The 20,804-nt window shown below is 37.8% G+C and overlaps 1 protein-coding gene and 1 long non-coding RNA gene across 4 annotated transcripts in view; one reads left to right on the top strand and one right to left on the bottom strand.

Annotated features, from left to right (window-relative positions):
* LOC116659551 overlaps window positions 1-19,659 on the top strand; it is a 28,920-nt gene extending 9,261 nt beyond the window's left edge. The window contains exons 3-4 of one of the 3 annotated variants that reach the window (XR_004314909.1): window positions 15,567-15,911; window positions 16,692-19,659. This is a non-coding gene — a long non-coding RNA (uncharacterized LOC116659551). Of the gene's footprint in view, window positions 1-12,005; window positions 12,080-15,566; window positions 16,105-16,691 lie in introns of those variants that run through there. The other 2 variants (XR_004314910.1, XR_004314908.1) reach the window with 2 other exon arrangements.
* The window catches only part of DTNA (dystrobrevin alpha), a 293,850-nt gene that overhangs the window by 230,986 nt on the left and 42,060 nt on the right, over window positions 1-20,804 (bottom strand). The gene's annotated exons all lie outside the window — the stretch shown is intronic.

Raw genomic sequence — 20,804 nt, 5'->3', positions numbered from 1 at the left:
TTCTTTTGCAACTGAAGTTCTGCCTAAACTATCAATTAAATCCTAACCCAGTCAAGACAAGTAAATTATCTTAAGTTTATCTCAGCAGTCATTCCGTGCTTGCTTTTGGTTGGAGGGCAACGTAAAATCTGATAGTGAAGACATTTCCCCTTTGAGTTGTCATAGTCATTCTCAGGTGGGCCAAGTTTGTGTATTTTATTAATTGAGGTAAGCTTTTACATTAGTTCTGTTCCTTATAATATGTCAGTCTGGAGAGATTAGCTTTCTAGAAGATGTGCTGTACCCTATTTCTTCAAGACTATCCCAGCAATATTGAAGCCACCTCTACTCTTAGAGAGATGATGTCTGTATTCTATTTCTATAGCTCTAAGAGTTGGCCCTGGGCAGAGTCATAGGTCATCTTCAGCATCTTTTATTTTCCCCTCTACATTTGCCTTCTCTTTATGAAGTTTTCCCACCTGTCTCCAAAATACTATGTTATCAGTACTGACCTCAGACCTAGCCAAGCGAGCAGGGAAGGCCCTGCCCTGGACCTCCTGGTCCTCCTTGGCTTGTGTCCTTCCCTACTCAGCTATGAGTTAGAAGAAGAACCAGTAACTCCCTTCTACAACATATGCTGGGTACTTGGGACTCTGGAGTTCCCTGCCTTGAAACTGCTTCTAGGTCTGCCTTCCCAAGGTGGACAAGCTTCCGGTACGCACACCTTAAACACTTAAGGGTGGTTGTTTGTGGGGAGGTGAATGCAGTAGGTATGAAATAACCCACCAAAGAACTGAAGACCCAAAGTAACTTAGATAAATTAATTTTCAAAATGAGATTAACCCTTGGAGAGAAGAATCTACAGCTTTAATCACTCCTGAGGATACGGTGAGAGGAGGAACACCCTCACCACATGGGACGGGGGAGGAGAGGGATGTAAGGACAAGCAACTCAGCCATTAGCAAAATTTTAACAGGTGCAAAAGGGCTGGTATCATAAATTAAAATCCCAAGGCACCTGCAACCACAGACAGACTCTGTATCTGACTGCCAACTCTTTCCTGCCGGCGTCCATTGAGTGTTTAGGGGTGGCTGAGAGAGGCTGGGCAGGGCAGGAGAGCTGACAAAGATCCCCTCAAGGTGCACAAGGTCTTCAGTCTGTTCATTGCAGCAGCTCTCCAGTGGCTGGGGGTCAGGGCAACATGGTGGAGAAATATGTCTTCAAGCCTGGACAGTTGGGACCTGGAGTGTAGAGCAGGGGGAGATTTCCTGTGGTTCAGAAATGCTGGGTGTTAGGCTGGGCATAAAGACATTGCTGCAGCATTGCCAAGCTCAGTTTAGCTAAAGGGAAAGTCCTGTTTCCTTCCTCAATACGCCTAAAGCTAACAGTGAGCTGAATTTGTAAGTAAAGCCGTAGCAAAGCCCAGGTCCAGATCTGGCACATGTGAGACTGATTCAGTCCCCTGCACACCACCCCCAACCCTGCCCCAACACACACACACACACACACACACACACACTGCAGTGTAGAGTGTGGTTCTAGGCCACACTATGCTGAATTACTGGCAGTAAAAATGTTAGACTTCTGATAAACTATGAAACCCCATATTCCATTTTTTTGGCCTTATTTTTTGAAAATTACCCTTCATTTAGTGTGAACAACAAAGCCTCAGATTCACGTTGAACGTGCCTCTTTTTCCAATCTATTGTTCATATAGACTATTCCTATTTCTACAGAAACAATAGTTTCATTTTCCTCATATTTCAAAGAGCATTTTCTCCCAAAAGCAATATTCATGTAAAGAAAACTACATAATTGTAACATGCAGGAAAATAACATATAATTGTATCTTTAAAAAAAATAAACCTGCAGAATAAAGAACTTGATAATGACATTATAAGTAGGGCAAGGATAAAAGCTTTACAGAGATCAGAATTCTCTCTTGGGTGAAAGGCTTATTAAATTCTAATTAGATACACATATGTAGTTTGTGAATATAAATGCTAAAAGAATAGAAAATACACTGCTGGATTTTTCTATGCTGTGCCAAAGAAGCCTTAGGATCATGTCTTAATTGTGGGTGGAAACTAAACTTTGGTGGTAAGCACACTCTAGTGTATACAGAAGTTGGAAATGTAATATTGTACACATGAAACTTATTATGTTATAAACCAATTAACAGCCTGGGTGGCCAGCAACAGTGTAACATATATTTAAAAATCACTGTGGATAAAGAAGATGTGGTTTATGTATGCAATAGAATACTATTCAGCCATGAAAAAGAATGAAATTCTGCCATTTGCAGCCATGTGGATGGACCTAGAAAATATTATGTTTAGTCAAATAAGTCATACAGAGAAAGACAAATACTCTACATCATCTGCATGTGAAAGAAATGAACACACTTGCCCTCACCTCAGCCCATAAAGCAGAGAAAATGATTCAAAACCAGCCGATCATTGTTACCATTTAAAATAACAATGTCCAGATTTGCAAATGTTAGCCACTATATATAAAAATAGATTGAAAAAACCCAAATCTCTTCTATATAGCACAGGGAACTATATTCAATATCTGGTAAGAACCTTTCATGAAAAGGAATATGAAAACAAATATATGTTTGTATATGCATGACTGGGACATTGAGCTGCACACCAGAAATTGACACACTGTAACTGACTGTACTTCAATTAAAAAATGATAATAAAAATAAATAAATAAATAAATAATAAATAAACAATGTCCAAAATGGCCAAACTTACTTTCCTTGATTTTTTAAAAAAAAATCAGTTGACACAGATGAACTAGAATGTAATTACTATTGTTACTACTTCAAGAATGTTGTGAGGGAATATAAATTACAAACAGAAACTGCAATGTCCCACTGTTTCCCAACCCAGAGTTGAAAAGGCCAAATTTGCAGTGCAGTGACCACAGGCGACAGAAGAGTTCGCTCAGTGTCCTCGTAACAGATGAGATTGTAGCTACCAGGGTATTTCAGTTATTAATTTAAAAAAAAAAACACCAAACTTCACTTAACAGTAAGTGCCACTGTAAAGGAAAAAGCTGATGATTCAATCAAATTATAAAGTGGCTATAAATCTCTAGCGTATGAAATTGAATCATCCTTTCCTTCTTGACACATTTCACACGACTCAAAGGAAGGTCTCTGGGTCCATGTTACGGATGCCTGACTGCTGTCACAGTCGACTCAGTGGGATGCCCGGAGGACATCCTTTCACCTGGAGGACAGAGTCAGAACCACGGTCTGCGAACCGTGTTCTTCCATCGTGGACATGATTAGAAGCCCCGCCCCAGCAGGGACAGCACAGCCACTCCAACAAGGCAGGGCCACTTGTCCAGTCCGTCTCTTCGATCAAAGAAAAGAGGTCACAGATGTGTGTCCTCACACAGAATTTTTAAAAACCCTTCCTCTGACACATGTACATTGTGGGTGATAAAAGCAATGTTCACATATTGAGATAGAGGGGAGTCATTCTGGCTCATTCATGAGTTCACTTGAATTGGGTGCTAACTAAAAAGGCTGTTTGTGGCCTATCAAACATACATGGTAGCTTTGATTTAATTATTAAAGAAAAGGGCACACTGGCCAGAAGTAAAGACTGTCCATGTTCAAAATTAAGATTAAATGCCCTTTACTATTCAGCCATAAAAAACGACAACATAACGCCATTTGCAGTAACATGGATGTTCCTGGAGAATGTCATTCTAAGTGAAGTAAGCCAGAAAGAGAAAGAAAAATACCATATGAGATCGCTTATATGTGGAATTAAAAAAAAAAAAACAACATAAATACAAAACAGAAACAGACTCATAGACATAGAATACAAACTTGTGGTTGCCAAGGTGGAGGGGGTGGAAAGGGACAGACTGGGAGTTCAAAATTTGTAGATACTGACAAGCATATGTAGAATAGATAAACCAGATTATACTGTATAGCACAGGGAAATATATACAAGATCTTGTGGTAGCTCACAGAGGAAAAAATTTGACAATGAATATATATATGTTCATGTATAACTGAAAAATTGTGCTCTACACTAGAATTTGACACAACATTGTAAAATGATTATAAATCAATAAAAAAAGTTAAAAAAAGAAGATATTTTGTTAAATAAAGAGACTGATGCCCATCAAAAAAAATGTGACAATGAATATATGTATGCTTCATGTATAACTGAAAAATTATGCTCTACACTGGAATTTGACACAACATTGTAAAATGACTATAACTCAATAACAAAATGTTAAAAAAAAAAAAAAAGATTAAATGCCCCTCTTTCTGGGATGCCAACGCTGGTCCTCCTTTGATGATAAGACCCTCTTCCCAGGTGCCAAGGCCACACTGACTCACTGTTCATGTGCTGGTCAGTTCTTTTTCAGTTTTGAAACCTTGAAGAAATGTAACTCTGAGCTGTTTAATGTTCTTTGTTCTGACAAGATATAAAACTGCTGAAAACTCTGCTTCTCTGGAGCAGTTTCTCAGAAGCATCTGGGAAGCGGGCTTCTGGGCTCATCCTCAGTTTGGTTCAAATAAAACTCTTTTCTATTCTTATTATTGATTTTACTTATTATTTTCATCAACAGGGGTGATGGAAGGGAAGCCTATATATTGGTTTACTTACACTGCTCAGAAAAATTTTTTAAAAGTTTGTCAAACTTTCTACCATTTTTTAATCCACTGAAAACCGGCTTCCTAAATTCTGAAATTGCTTACAGCATCAAAATCCCCAAATCTAGGTTTTATACTACTTAATCAGCTTGACCTACCCTGACACCTTTTTTTTTTTTTTTCTTCCTAAAGGTTCTTTCCTCTCCTGTCGCCTAGGCTACCCTCTCTCCCGTTTTTCCTCTTGTTTTTTCAGCAGTTTCCTCCTCAGTCTCCTCCTCAACCAGCTCCTCAAAGATGGACTGTCTCCTGGTCCTTGCTTCGCTCTCCTGTTCTCACACAGCTTCCCTCGGTAATCGAATCCCTTCTGTCCAATCCAGACCTCCCTCCTGATCGCCAGACTGTACGTACACCTGTCTGCTGATCATCTTCATGGGTGCATCTATTGTAGGGTTATTATCCCGCAGCCACAGAGTGCTTCCTGGGTGCCGGGTGTTCGTGCTGAGAGTGGAAAAGACCTGGGCATTTCTCACTGTCCGTGCTTAAAAGAGAACTCACAGTGTCCCCCTCTCCCCTCAACCCTGCTCTGCCATGAAGGTGTCCCCTCCTCCGGGTAGCTGGAGCGGGTTGAACAACAGCCCCCAAAAGATACACCCACCCAGAACCCAAGAATGTAATGTTATTTGGAAAAGAGTCTTTGGAAATGTAATTTTAAAGATCTTGAAGTGAGATCACCTTGGATTAGAACCAGCTTTATATCCAATGATATATCACCTCTCAAGGGGCAAGAGAGGAGAAGACAGAGACACACAGAGAAGGCCATGTGGAGAGAGGCAGATCAGAGTCACGCGGCCACCGGAAGCTGGAAGAGGCCAGAAGGCTACCAAGAGCCTCCCAAGGAAGTGTGGCCATGCCCGGGCTTTGCATTTGAACATCTAGCCTCCAGAACTATGAGAGAGTACATTTTTTTGTTTTGTTTTAAGCCACAAGGTTTGGGGTAATTTCTTATAGTGGTCGTAGGAAACCAACAGAGTACCTGATCTGAATTTCCCCCGTCCAAGTGCCCCCATCCTGTATTTAAGCTGGTTCATAGTTGTCTGTTTACGGCCCCTCTTCCCTGTTAGACTAGTCTCCCTTGAAAGCAGAACGCTGAGTGTCTTCTCTATGCCGAACACCTAACACTCGACACATAATAGATCTACTGGAAGAACGAAAGGAAAGGGTTTTTGTTTGTTTGTGTGTCTTAATGATTAGTATAGAAATAGCATAAATCTACATATACTAAAGACAGCTTTTCTTCTTCAAGCAGTCTTGCTTAATACCTTCAGATTCAGCATAACATTTTTATGCTATCACCTTACCCCAAAATATTTATCACTTACACTGATTTTTTTTTATTGAAGTATAGTTGATTTACAAAGTTGTGTTAGTTTCAGGTGTACAGCAAAGTGATTCAGATATATTCATACATACATGATTCAAATATATATTCCTATAATGGAAAATAGTCTGAATATATATATATGTGTGTGTGTATATATTCAGACTATATATATATCACACACACACATATATACATACACAGTCCTATATGGAATATATATATTCAGATTCTTTCCCATTATAGGTTATTACAAGATATTGAATATAGTTCCCTGTGCTATACATTAGGTCCTTTGTTGTTTATCTATTTTATACATAGTACTGTGTATCTGTTAATCCCAAACTCCTAATTTATCCTTCCCTCCCCTCCGCCTTTTGGTAACTATAGGTTTGTTTTCTATGTCCGTGACCTATGTCCGTTTTTAAAAGTTAACTCCAGCTTCCTTAGCATGGAATTGAAACTGCACTACCATTGCTGGGTTAAAATGTAGAATTGATCCTGTGTTGAGGGAATTGTCTCAAAAATATCTTTGAGAGAGATCTTTGTGCCAGCTCAAATATTACTGAGGGAAAAATAATTGAGAAATACTAGAAAACAATGTTGACAAACTGACTAAGGATGTTAAAGTGTCAGGGGAAACAAACATTAGCAGGTTTAGAAATGAGGGCTGTAGAAATGAAAAATAGAAGAAAGCACACGAAAAATCACGCTCTTAAACATTCTGTGCTTTTTTTCCCTACATGTTAACAGTAATGTTGCATTACTGAGCAACCATAACAAAAAAAAACAACTGTTAAAAAAAAAAACCTAACAAATCTTAAAAAAAGATAAATCTTTTAAGTCATTTAAATTATCCTACCAAAGTTGTCTTGTTATTAAATGTTTCTTTCAATTCGTATGACTTTTAAAATATGTATTTGTATATTAAAAGACAGAGGTTTGACTGAGTCATTTGAGAAAAAAGACATAGCAAAGGAGAACACGGAGCTATTCACACAGGGTACAGTGAATGCAAATCCATATCCTAAGGCAGCTCCCTAAATATATCATTTATAGTTACACGTGTTTTGTTTTTAAGACACAAAGGGCTTTGCTTGGTAAATCACTGTTCTTTATCTTAAATCTCCAGCTGGCAGCCACCACACGCACACACACTCACACACTAATTAACCCTGTTTCTGGAGGGTCAGTGCATTCATGACACAACTAAAACAGCAACAGAAGGAGACACAGATACACTTAATAGTATTAGAGGTATTTGCATATAAAATGGTCCAATTAAAAGGCTTGGTATGTATTCGAACAAGTGAGTACAAAGCAGCTTAAAAACATAATCCACATCAATCTAAAATTTTATTGAAAGACAGATGGATGGAAGATAATAGGCATGATTTCTAACTAAAAATACACAAATGCTTTATTTCTCCACGATGAAAAGGATTTTACATTGAATACTTTTTCCAGGAGAGTTTTTTTTTTCCTCCAACAATAAATAAGAATACGACTTCCATAGCTAGAGCTAGACTTTTCAAAGGTCCTTTAAAAGGGTGGAGGGTTGCACAGAGGTGGGGGTGGAACCAACAGAGGTTGAGGGCGGGCAGGGCAGCCTTCTAATGGAACATATTTTCATGAGAAGGTCTTTACGGACCAAGAGTAAGTCATAAGATTTAAACCTTATGATGTTCTCTGTCTTAGTGTCCCAGAGATGCCGTAATAATTTTAGCAACAACTGATTTGCTTAAAACAGCAGACATTTATCCTATCCTATTTCAATAGACCTAATGTCCAAAATCAAGGAGTCAGCAAAGTTGGCTCTTCGTGGGTGCTCTGGGGAAGAAACTGTCTATGCCTGTTTCCCAGCAAAGGAGTTTTCAAGTCTTGGTGTTCCTTGGTTTGTGGCAGCATAGCTACCATCTCTGTCTCCTTCTTTCCTGGGTGCCTCTCTACATGACCTTCTTACTAGGATACCAGGCCCACCTTAATAGGGTATGACCTCATCTTAACTATCACATCTGCAAAGACCCTGTTCCCAAGTAAAGTTACCTTCTGAGGTTCCAGGTAGACATGAATTGGGGAGGGGAGACCATTCAATCCAGTACAATCCCTCAGTCTTTGAAGTCCTCAAACCTCATATGGTAACTTGTGACACAAATGTCCCAGAGTCAATCATTTTGGGGACAAAGGTTCTTACTTTGCAATATATCCAAAGGCACAGGACCTCAGGATGTCAATTTTCCTGCATTTAATCCACACATTTGCAGAAGATCTTCAAGAGGAGCGTAGAATTTTCTGTGCCCTCTCTCATGGGCGATTGTCACAGTAATTATTCCCTAAATCAGGGGTCCTAGAACTTTTGCGTGTTTCACAAGCGCCTGGGGGCTTGTTAAAAGATGGGTTTGCTGGGCCCTTCTCACAGTTAGACATTTGTATTTCTAACAAGCCCCTAGGGATCTTGACACTGATGCTTGGGGACTACAGTTTGAGATTCACTGTCATAAATGATCATCAGGTAAGAGTCTCTATTACTCTCAGGAAGGAAGACCTTTCCCTCATTATTCAGCTCCCTCCTTCTACTCGGATTATTAAAGGCGAAGAGGAGTAGAATGCAACAGCAAAGAAAGAAAAGGAGGAAGACCCCACTTTCCGTGGCATAATACATCTATCACTAACTTCTGAGTGATGGAGAAGTCAAGGACAGAAAGAGGTGGAATGAATACACCAACCTTTGGCTAGTTTGGGGTTCCTGAAGAATTATAATTCATATCTAAAAAACAGGAAAAGGTTTTTTTTAATATTTCCTGAACCTAGATTAAGGTCTCCAAATTTTGGTGAAAGTAACTGCAGTGAAGAGTAATAAATATGGGGAAACTATGGACATGAGTTTACTTTCTTTTATTCAGTTAGAGGTGTTTAGGTTTTGTGTGTGTGTGTGTGTGTGTGTGTGTGTGTGTGTGTGTATACTTTTAAAAGAAGCTTTTAGCAATATTGACCTCATTGTGATAGTTTTTATCTTCAACAGTTGTAGAATAAATGAATGTCCTCCAGTAGTGAAGCAATAGTTAATGGCTCCAAACTAGGTTTTACAAAAAAAAAAAAAAAAAAAACCCATAAATATAGCCATATAACTTTACCATAAATTCTAGTATATGAGAAAAAAGAAGGGTATTAACATGTTAAAGTACAAATAACGATGATCTGGAGAATAGAACAAAACACATGCAATTGTTTAACTTTTAATTAAACTTGCTGTAATTGAATAGTTGCTGGGATATAGCATTCTCAATTTTCCTCTGCACAAGTACACACAGATAAAAGTAGCTGCAAAAATGAGACTTATTCTAAAATCAATAAAAATCACAATATGCAAAAAAATTCACCAAGGTAAGAAGGATGATAATTTAAGATATTGCTCTAAGCATCCATTTATAACCTTTCCTCTAACATAATTAGCATATATGGCAAATTTTAGTATTTTTCTATCAATTATGAGGTTCATTGAGAATGGATTATTTTCTATACAGTTGAATCATTGATTTATGAAGAAATTAAAGCATTTTCAGATTTGAGAGGCCTTGTAAGAAAGCCATTATCACTCTGGTAAACTCAACTATAATATTGGGAGGCCACCAAATATCAAATACATAATTTAGAAGGGAAAACAAGTTCATTTGGCAGTCCTTCAAAATTCTAAAGAGTATAATCTTTTACTAGAGTATGTGTTATAAAATACATATAAATATATCCCTAGGGGGCAGTGATTTCAGTATTGAGTGCTTCTGAAAAGTTCTTAAGGATCCCAATGATCTTATGTAAAATTTCATCTCAATTTCTTTTTAAGGATGTTAGAAAAACAGTATTTTTAGGGAAGCCTATTTCATCTTTGAAAGTGATGCTAAAAGCTAATATTGTCATAGTCATGTTTGCTGCAGTATGTGTTTACAAAATTGTTGCTCCATCTTGAAGAAGAGAAAAAATATGTAATTTTTTTTCTTTTTTCCGGTAAGACCATTCTTTTCATTACCAAATGACATAAAACCATCCAATTTATTGTGCAGATTATAATGAGCACTGAGTTCAAATAGATAAGAAATGAAAATACAGAGCTTACTATATAAAACCAAATAATTTTAGATTACTTTTGTTCACTGACATTGTTTGGTAAAAAATATATATATATATATTCCATCAAGAAATTTTATTCAAATTTTAAATTGCTGTAGATTCTCAATGACTACCCTGAAAAAGTAAGATGTATTGTGCATTGAGGACGATTCAGTGGAATAGAGTCATCTCAATGAGCACCAGAATAATTAAGCAAAATATAAATGTGGGCTTATTTCAATTACGATTACATGACAGTGCCTTTACTTTAAAAGGAATTCTAAGGTGAAAAAAAAAAAGTGAATGAAGGGCTGCAAATGGCAAAATACCCTTCTTTCTTATGGGTGAGTGTATTTCATTACATAGATATGCTGCATCTTTATCCATTCATCTATTGATGTGCACTTAGGATGCTTCCGTATCTTGGCAATTATAAATAATGTTCCTGTTAATAGCGGGGTGTATGTATCTTTTTGAATTAATTCTTATTTTGTGGCTGGCCTTATTCCTTTGATAACTTTGAAAATTTAAAAAGCTAAAGCTCTAAATGTTCTCAGAGACAATGAACAGTACATATAGGTGAATTTAAAAAACATGTGCAGTATACTGTGTATATGTATTTACATGCAATATATTGTATATGTGCAGTCAAATTGTAACAATTCTACCTAATAAAACTGAAAAATAAATAAATACATCATACATAAATAAAAAGGAATTCTAAGCAATAAATACCTTCATGACCTTAGAATTCACTACAATTTTGTCACTGTTACATATAAATAACAGAATGTTTGTTTTGGGATTGTGTTCATTCAATTATTCAACAAATATTAGAGTGCATAGCCATGTTCCTGGCATTGTGTTATATACTGTGGATATAAGAAAAGTTAAGATTAAATTAATGTGTTAAATTCTATAATATAGATATACAGAGCTAACGTGCAAAGAATTGTCTACCCAGAAAGGATGATTAGGGAAGGTTTACAGGAAGAAGTCACTTAAAACCTCCAGTTCGGAAAGATGAATGGGAGTTAGTCAGGCAGAGTGGGAACTGGGTGGGGAAGGAAGACATTCCAAATAAAGGGACTCATCAATGTGAAGGGTTATGAATGAGAGAGAACAGGGTGGAATGAAAGCTCTCCAGTGGTTCATTATGGCGAGCATGGTCTAGTACATGATTATAATAATTACAAAATGGGACATAATATTTTCAAGCGCTGTATAATTTGCATTTTTCTGTACCTACTTTGTGGTTTGGTGCACGTAATGACAAAGAAGATGGAACATTAATCCCAGGTTATTAGGCAAGAAGTAGATAGTAAAAGAGGAAAAGGAAATAGTTCGGTTCTGAGAATAACCATGTTTACTGAAGACCTCTAGAAAGTGGCTCTCTTTACTTTTGATTTCAGGAAGGGAGACTGTGAATGAAACCTTTATTTTCTGTTTCAATCAGACACAGTCAATGTCAGCTTAAAGGTTTTCATTATGAACATGGATGGATGAATGAAAATGAGGAGAACACCAGAGAGGAACTGGCCACTTTTTTCCTTTTGCATCTCCTGTCCAAGATTCTAACGTACACTCTTTGTAGTATCAGACTTGGCATTGAGTTCTTATCCCGTATCTACCAAATGAAATGCAATACTGCAATACATGCGCTAAGTACAGTTTTCAAGTTTCAATTAAAAAATAAAAGATTACATGCATTTAATTTCCATTAGTATGTCTAGACTACTTTGATTTTCCTTTTTTTTTTTTTTTCACTTACCACAGAATTTGATTCAGTTGCTTACACGGGTCATACTGCAATATAGGACAGCAATTAAACAACTGTGAGTTTGGAATTTTAAATAACTTTGAAATGCTTAGTTCATTTCCTTTCACAACTATTTCTAATTACTTTTTTAGAACTCACCGTAATTATCTTTACTTTCTCTTCATTCTCGCTGCCTTTGTGGAGTCAACTAGGGAAATCAGGCCTGGTAAGTGTCATGTATGTAGTGTTCTTACTAGAACTTAAGGCTATCAGGAATGTTTTGAATCAAATCTCACCATACAACTTCCTTCTCTTGGTGGTACTGTCGCCATGTTCCAATGGGTAGTATCTTAGCCAGCAGTAAGGGTGGCCATGTGTGAAAAGCACAGGCTGTTCATCATTGTCAAAGTTGGCCAACGACCTCCATCAATGGTCTTATTATGTGGGCTTCTCCTCCGACACCATCTCCTAGCCCTGCTCCTCCCTACCTAAGCTCCAGCCACACTAGTATCCTGTTGCCCCTCAGTAACCGCACATACACTTCAGTTTCAGAACATTTGTCCATACTATTCCCTCTGTTTCTCCTAGATATCTACATAGCTTGGCCCTGATTTCATTTAGGTCCCCGTTCAAATGTCACCTTGTTACATCTGCATGCTCCAACCTCTTCCTCTTCCCTTACCATGTTTTCCTTTTTATACTCAACACATGGCATGCTGTACATTTCATTCATATTTATTTATAGGTTTTCTTCCTTCATTAGAATGTACGCTCCACCAGAGCTGGGACTTCCATTTTGTTTATAGCTGTCTCCCCAACACCTAGAATAGTGACTGATGCCTAAAGGGTACTTGGTAAATACGAGTTACATCAATCAATGAATCAAACATAAGCAAGCTAGGACCAGCAGCTGTGCCTGTGATGACACAGTGTTCTATCATTTAGGGACTTTTTGGGTGTTTATACAATGGTTGATTTGCATACACTGGCGTCCTCAGCATGAGGTGTTGGTTAAACGCATCTTCCAAAGATCAATGGCTGTGTTGTAATCCTAGTCACACAGACCAACTAGAAAAAGTAATGACTGAAAAATCAGATTTATATTAATTGTGAAGAAAATCCAAACGTAAGGAAAGTAAAGGAATAGTATTAGGTAGGGGCATTTAAAATGAATACTGAGATAGAGCCAAGCAGAGAAGTACAAATGGTGGAGACAACCAACAGCTTGTAAAGTGATGAGTGAGAAAGGCGTCTTTGCAGGGAAATAAAAGGCCAACTGAATACAACAACCACCAACTGCTACAAGGTAACAGTTGAAGGGATGGGACCAGATTCCATCATCTTGGGTCTTGTAGGTGACTAATGTCTGTTTGCACTGCCTACCAAGATCAACAGGGAGCCACTGAATGGCTTAAACTGGGGACAGTCATACAAGGTGATTTATGTTTTTAAATGATATTCTGGACTTTCAGGTCCAGATCAGGTGGAGAAGATGTAGTTTTCCCTATTTCTCTTGCTCAGTACAGCTTAAAACCCTAGACATTACATATAAAGCAAACAGGAGAAGACTCTGAATGCTGGAGAGAAGACAGACAGGTTAGGGCCCTCGGGGCCTAAGGAAAGACCCAGCAGGGAGTTCCCTGGTTTTGGGTTTTTGTTTTTGTTTTTGTTTTTGCCTCAAACATCCCAGACTGTGTACTGGGGAAGCTAACCTGGGAATGCCAACAAGCACAGACAGAAAAAAAAAAGTCTTCATTGAAAAGTAAAACAAGAAGATATTCTGGCCGCTGTGTGAAGAGTGTGTTAGGAGAGTGGTAAGAGTAATGCAGAAGACACTACAGCACCTCAGGGATGAGATGTCTGTGACTTGGACTTGAGTGATGGCTGTGCATACGGCTGTGCCGAGGTGAACACCTGTGGAATGCAGTCTGGAGGCAGAAGAACCCCTCGACTTGCTTTTGGCCTACGGATGGGCAGGGTGGAGGGCAGGCCAGGGAGAGCCTTCATACAAGTAACTCATGAACTGTAAGAATTTGAGTGAGAAATGATCAACTGCTGTGACATAAGATAGGAGAGCTAAAACAAAACTCCTTTGTTCTGAGGGCTGACAGGCTAGATTTATCAACAGAGCATGAATGGGGTCCAGTCTAGTCACAGTGATGATAAAAATAATAACAGCCCAGACTCAACAGATGGTCTTATATTTTACAGCAGAGGAAATAAGAGCTCCATTGCAGTGCGGATTAGAAGAAATCTGAGTTACTATGGAGCTCAAAGCAGCGTCCAAGGACGGCCTCTACTGAACAACACAAAACACAAGCGAAGTCACCAAAGAAAGCTGTGCAATTAACTCTAGAGTCATAAAAATAAATACAGTTACCAGGAGAAATGAGGATAAAACACAATGTAGTACGGAAATGGAAATGTTTTCTTTCAAAGGACTGCATTTAATTTTGACTGGGAACAAGACATGAAGAGCTATATTGGATTTTAGTGTATCTTGAAAGTGATGGCAGAAAGCTAATGCTCCCCGAATGGACCATGCAATTGTCCTAAAACTGAAATCATTTGATATCTTACTGAATTTTAGATAAATGCAACTAGAACAAAATTAGCAGATTTTCTTATTCTTTTAATGATGTGATTAATTTGGGTTATATGTTAAAGGATACCTAAGAATTTAACTAGAAAATATTGGGAAATCTGTTTAAAACTGTGTTTGTCCACCTGCTCTGCACCCTGATGTGACATAAACACTAACATGGTATCTGGACTCTTTCCTGCTAATCCAGCATCTCTCTTCGGGTGGGCGGGAAAGATCCAGTCTAGCATCATGTTTAGACCTTCAAGCCCGAAAACCATAAAGCAACCAATCAACCCCCATATACTTTTCAAAAAAAAAATCTGACTTTGTAAAAGATACATTTTTATTGAAGTATAATCAGTTTACAATGTTGTGTCAGCCCCCATATACTTTTTAATGGCCACAGCAATATTTTTTGCTTATTAATCTTTTGGAAAATAGTGTATGGGAAATGTTGACTGCAGAATTTCTGAGAAAACACCACCCTCACCCTACCAATGCATACAACTTTCTGGTTTATGGTAACAATGGAGACAGCAAATTCATTTTTTGGGGGGGGAGGAATTTTAGACAATTAGCCTAAAGCAACTAAGGGGGCACAATCATTCTGGAGACGTGATTGGAATCATGAGCTCAAATATAAAAATCGAAATGGGCCAGAACACTTTCCAAACTTGCTTTCTGTTTCTCTTCCAAGGCAAAACGGTTTTGACTGGCCAGGCATTGGAAAGAACAAAGGGACAATTACAGTACCTTTGTGCAGTCCCCCCTATTAAGGATGTTAAAATGCCTACATTCAAGTCTGAAGGTGTTTTTGCTCAGGGGTCAGCTTAAGCTCTCGAAGAAATATGAAGTAGAGCCAGATATTGGAAGTTCTGACTCCTGACCTGGGACACTTAGAAGACTAACCCAGGCTGAACTGGTTTCTTGGTGTCAGAAAGATGTGTGCACAGACATGATAAAATGACAAATATTTCTTTAAAATCCTTGAAAGCAAAGCACATAGTTTGACTTCTTTTTTTTTAATGACTTGGTACTTTCTTTTTAATACTTTATAAGCACTGAAAGAAATGCTTCAATTATAAAATGCTCTCCATGATGTTAATTATCATCGTCTTCTTCACCTTAGATTACTTCTACTGATAAAGAAAAAGAAAAAGAATTCAGCCTAAGAGAGACAGAGACTCCCTCTTTGGAGTGCCTGGTGACCCCTTCCCCTCAGGGCTCTGGTTCCCTGTCCGGGGAACCCCTCTAACCCACGTGAGCAACAGTGCATGAACCCAGGCCCATGAACCCAGATGACGGTGAGCCACACAGTTCTCAACTGCACATCCAGTCACTAGATGCATCGCGGAGAAGTACTTATCTAAGGCAGCACAGAAGAGGAGGGGGTCATTCTTTAAAAGAGGAAAGTTAAAGTCTTCACCTCATTGTAACCCAAAGATAAATTCCTCATGCCTCAAGAAAATAGAAGGTAAAAGACTGTGGCAGCTTCCTCAGATATTCACTCTTCAATCATTAAGTTAGCTATTTTGGAGATTGCTCAAAAAACTAAAAATAGAGTTACCTTATGATCCAGCAATCGCACTCCTGGGCATATATCCAGAGGGAACTCTAATTTGAAAAGATACAGGCACCCCAATGTTCACAGCAGCACTATTTACAATAGCCAAGACATGGAAACAGTCTAAATGTCCATCGACAGATGACTGGATAAAGAAGTTGTGGTATTTAATAAAATGGAATACTACTCAGCAATAAAAATAATAAAATAATTACAGCAACATGGATGGAACTGGAGAATGTCATTCTAAGTGAAGTAAGCCAGAAAGAGAAAGAAAAATGCCATATGATATCACTCTTATGTGGAATCTAAAAAACCAGAAAAAGAAAAAAAATAAAAGAGGACACTAATGAGTTCATCTACAAAAGAAACAGAGTCACAGACATAGGAAACAATCTTACAGTTACTGGGGAAAAGGAGGAGGGAAGAGATAAATTTGGGAGTTTGAGATTTACAAATGTTAACCACTACATATAACAATAGATAAAAATTTTCTTCTGTACAGCATGAACCATATTCAATATCTTGTAATAACCTTTAATTAAAAAGAATATGGAACAGGGACATTATGCTGTACACCAGATATTGACCCATTGTAATTGATTATACTTCAATAAAAAAGAGTTAGCTATATTGATACAATGCTCTTTTAATCTTTCATTAAATCTTGTTTCATTTCATTGCTTTCAGATTTACGTGAAAACCATCCGAGAAAGTTTCCGGCTGGGTTCACATTTAGCTTGGTTGCTGTTATGACAACTGGCTGATGTATGGAGACCCATAATTGTACCTGGGGCACATTAAAATTCATATTTTTAAAGCCAAGGCAGAATAGCCAATAGTCTTCTTCTAAACAATCTATTCCAACTTTTGTCATCTGAGCTCAGTCCTCTGTCTTTTTCGAAGTGATTTTGAAATATTGACTTTGTCCTCCTATGAATAAAGCAGACAAATTACGTAAGTCAGAATGTTTTGTTTTCCAAGGAAGAAAAAGTGAAAACGACTTATTCAAGGGAAATGGTAAGGGACATTTCTGAGAACACAATGTTGTTTGAAAAATAATAACGGATGTCTTTCATACACTAGTCCACATCAAAGCAGCCTGTAATTTTCATTGAGTCAGGCCTTATGCATCCAGGTCATTGCACAGAGTAATTCTCGTCTTGTAGGAGTTCTCCCAGGACGTCTTGCAGTGACACGTACAATAGAGTAATTCCTTGGCTGGTTGCAGCTCAGAGCAAAATCCATAGCAAGATCAATTTTTGCTGCTTACAATTCTTTTTTTTTTTTTTTTTTTGATGGAGGCAGAGGGAAAGTAAAGGCAAGAAGATGACAGGTTGACTGAGGCTCCCTGGCATAAAGAATTAGAAATTTAATAATTTGAAAATTGTCGTGATAAGAAAAATAGGTCCTCTCTGCTTTTGAAATGTATATATTTTTAATTTTGCTGGTGATTGACAGGGCCTGATGATCAAATTTACCAAACGCAGAAAACAGTGTCTTTCAAAATATTATTATACAAATCTCCAATCTTTATGAAAATTGTCCATATTTGTAACAAATCATCTTCATATCATAATTTGTTATGATTATTCCCAATATATCATTTCAGACAATACCATAATAACCAATTTATAATCATATGAAAGTTACAATGAAATAAGGGCAAGTAATTACTGGGCAACTTCCCTCCTGCAAGGTCCTTCCCTAAATGACATGCATTTTACCTACAAAAGAGTCACTTAAACTTTTTTTAGAGGTTTAGTGTTGATTTGATGCATATGAGATATTGTTGGAGGCCTCGCTTGTGCCTTGATTTTTGAGTTTTTTGGAGAATGGGACTTATGTGATGAGTTTGTTGCTGACATATTTATTAGCACAGAGTTAGTCCAGCAGGAAGACATGCGTGGTCCCAGATCCTTCTGGTAAGCCGAATTAATCTTTGAGACACTTCCCTTCACCTATTAAGGAAGTATGATTAATTCAGAGTTACAAAACAATCCAAGCTAATTGGTAATGTTTATTGAAATCTTAAACTGGGTAGGAGTGAGCCTTGTCTGGTAGGATGTGAGCTGGGTTAATGAGAGCCTTGTTTACAATATCTGTGAATGTGAAAAATGGTGGATATTCCCTGATTCACTCAAACAGGGTGTTTTAGGGCACTGTTTGGGGGTATCACCGACTAGAACAGAATGCTGGCTGGAATGAACCAGGAGTGGTTTTGAGTGTGTCTAGTTAGAGCACTGGACTAACTGAATTCAGTCTATACGGACAAATCTCCATGTAAACTAAACATAAGGCAAATCTCCATGTAAATTAGTTAGTTGTAAATTATCCAGGTCTTCACTTAGGATGAGCTGAAATTCATGCCTTTGGTTAGACAGAGGTGAAAAGGAGGGAGCTGGAGAACACGAGAAGAAATATATTCCCATTGCTGGAAGGCAGGGGAGACCTGTGCTTTCCTTCTTGTGGGTCAGTAAAATCATTTTTGAAAGCATCTGGACATTTCGTATGCTTTTGCGACCAATTTATAGGAAAGCTATATTTTAAACACTCTTCCTGCAGTATTAGTACAGAGCTGAGCACCTGCAGATTCCCTCTCTCTCTTTTTTTTTTTTTAAAGAAACACTTTAATGTCTCAAAGTCGCAATTTCAGTGCTGAGTAGATTCTTAATTAATGATCTCTGGATGACTGCTTGGCACACTGCTCTGAGAAAGCTGGGCACACTTGGGACCTAGTGTCTTGCTAAGAAAGTGTTGACACAGAAGAAACTGACCCCATGAACTCTTAACCTTACTCCACAACCTGCCATGAGAACCCAGTAAAAGTATTTTCTCGTTCTTACTGTACAAAAAGAGAAACAGAGACGGAATTGAACAAACTGCACCAAACTCTACCTAGTGTCATTTACAATAAAATATTTTCATATTCTTTGTCATTGTAGGTTATTACAAGCTACTGAGTATAGTCCCCTGTGTTACACAGTAGGACCTACAGCTAAGTGGTCAGTGGCTACAAAATATCCGTACACCCCCTCTAAGGAAGCGTTCTCATTTCCACTTTGCGCAGTTAACGTTTTTTTTTCCCCGTCCTCCCCAAACTAACTGGCTTTTTATGTGAAAGAATCCATCACTTTCACATGTCATTCTTTGCCACCACCTCTTGAAATTAACAGCTGGCCCGAAAGCTTTGTACAAAAAAATAAATAAATAAATAAACCCTTCCTTTACATCCTTCCATCGTGATTGCTGTAGCTCAGGCTAGTTTTTCTCATCTTTCTGGCTTCCCATATGCCTGCTGACTCTGACACAAGGTTGAAGAATCCTTTTAGTGAATCAAGTATCACTTTCCAAGTGCTTCTCTGTGTGTAGACTCGTGTGGGTGCACAGTTATTTGTTCGACGTTCTCATTTTGTGAGATACTCCGTTACCCTCTTCTGTCCATACTTTCCACGTCCAGGAGTTTTATGTACGAGTTTTCTTCAAATTTACTTTTGACTCCTCATGTGAAAACCATCAAATTTCTCTCAAATCCGAGTCTCTACTATAAACACATCCTCTGTATGTATTCTGAGCTTATGTCTAGGAAACAATTCAATTTTCTACCATACTGAAGAGTCGCTATTACCTAATTTGGGTTTCTTTTCCCACTGCATATGAGAAATGCGCACTACCCATTTACTAAACTAAATAAATAAAACCCCACATGGCAATTTACACTTTTCCTTGTGCTACAATAAGTATTCCTAATGCTTGTATAAAAGAGTTCAAATATATGAGAGCTAAGGTGTTCTCTTTTGTCATACAGCAAATGACATGGGAGGGGAAAGAAGAAAGAGGATGTAGGTACCTTTGTTGAATTTCAGTTACAAAGATAATGTAAGTCAGCCAGCTGCTTTTGTAAGAGCAAAGGGACATGAATAAATGAAAAAAATGCAGGGACAATCAAAGAAAGATATTCTCTCCTTTGCTCCCTTGAAGTTAAACTCTATCCTATGAACTATCAGAACGACTTCCTAATTACCAGCTACCCATGCCTAAATCCACATGACTGTTGTGACAAAACCAGTTCCTTTTAAATTTTTGCAGTGCTGGTTTTTACACTCCTTCTGGTAAGGGGCTTAGGCAAATTCACACATCATACTAAGATTACTGTTAACTAAAAATGTGGATACCTGATGTATTCTTAAGGTAATGATCTCTATTTGTAATTTCTCTATTAACTACCTTTTTCTTGTTAACATAGCACATAGCAAGCATGACAGTCTACGGAGATAAAACTTGTAATGCTGAAAATAAAAATGTAAATATCACAAGAGAGTATTTGTGAATATTACATAAAACCACTCAAAATCATGTTTAAGAAAAAGAAGAAATCTAAGGAAAATTTATTATATAAATATATTGGAACATGGTGCTTATTGAAAATGTAAGATGTCATGTGAAAGAAAACTGAGAAGTATGTTTACAGCGTCACACCCCTTACAAAGCAAGTTATAAGTCTCGGAAACATACCTCAATGCATTTACATTCTGAAATTTCAGGCACTTCACATGTGACTGATGTGTAAAAATGGCAATAGTACAACACACAGAAGAAAGGTCTGCAGTAAAATTAACAATAACCTGGAACTATAATTCCAGACGACTTCAGCACGTCGCTGGGATCCAGTAAAGAAGCTGGCATTGGAAAACGAAGAAAAGGTGTGGTAAGGTTTTTACGCAGAAGGGGAGAGGAAGGTAGGTTAACTCTAGACTTTGATGAAAGATGATAAACTTTAAAAAGCACGTTGTGAATTTTTGA

The sequence above is a fragment of the Camelus ferus genome, chromosome 24 (genome assembly GCF_009834535.1).
Source record: "Camelus ferus isolate YT-003-E chromosome 24, BCGSAC_Cfer_1.0, whole genome shotgun sequence".
In the NCBI taxonomy this organism is placed as follows: Eukaryota; Metazoa; Chordata; class Mammalia; order Artiodactyla; family Camelidae; genus Camelus; species Camelus ferus.
This window is presented reverse-complemented; position numbering and strand designations above follow the sequence as displayed.